General features: G+C 50.2%; 1 protein-coding gene across 1 annotated transcript in view; it reads left to right on the top strand.

The window, feature by feature from the left end:
* Positions 1-607, top strand: part of TM6SF2 (transmembrane 6 superfamily member 2) — a 14436-nt gene that overhangs the window by 12945 nt on the left and 884 nt on the right. The gene's annotated exons all lie outside the window — the stretch shown is intronic.

The raw sequence follows: 607 nt of genomic DNA, 5'->3' as shown, positions 1-607 counted from the left end.
TCGTGATCCGCCCACCTCAGCCTCCCAAAGTGCTGGGATTACAGGCATGAGCCACCGCGCCCAGCCGAGGTGGTATTTCTGAATCGAGATGTCCAGCCAGAGAGACCGGGTGCGCTGGCTCACACCTGTAATCCTTATGTTGCTCAGGCTGGTCTCAAACTCCTTGGCTCAAGCGATCCGCCTGCCTCATTAATCACTTAAGCCAAGGAGATCAAGACCAGTCTGGGCAGCATGGTGAAACCCTGCCTATACTAAAAATACAAAAATAAAATTATAAAATTAGCCAGGCATGGTGGCACGCACCTATAGTACCAGCTACTTGGGAGGCTGAGGCAGGAGAATCGCTTGAACCCAGGAGGCAGAGGTTGCAGTGAGCTGAGATCACACCACTTCACTCCAGCCTGCGTGTCAGAGCTCCATCTCAAAAAAAAAAAAAAAAAAAAAATAAAGAAAAGAAGGGGCTGATGAATGTCCCCTCTGTAGCTGGCTCAAGTTAAACAGTGATCCTTTCTGGGGAGTCAGGGAGGGCTTCATGGAGGAAGAACAATGTGGATGGGCCGTGAAGGGTGAGTAGGAGTTTGCCAAGTGGAAAAGGCTTCTGGAAGCA

Source organism: Mandrillus leucophaeus, unplaced genomic scaffold, assembly GCF_000951045.1.
Source record: "Mandrillus leucophaeus isolate KB7577 unplaced genomic scaffold, Mleu.le_1.0 Scaffold11, whole genome shotgun sequence".
Lineage (NCBI taxonomy): Eukaryota > Metazoa > Chordata > Mammalia > Primates > Cercopithecidae > Mandrillus > Mandrillus leucophaeus.
The sequence above is the reverse complement of the archived record's forward strand: the minus strand, read 5'-3'. Positions and strand labels throughout refer to the sequence as shown.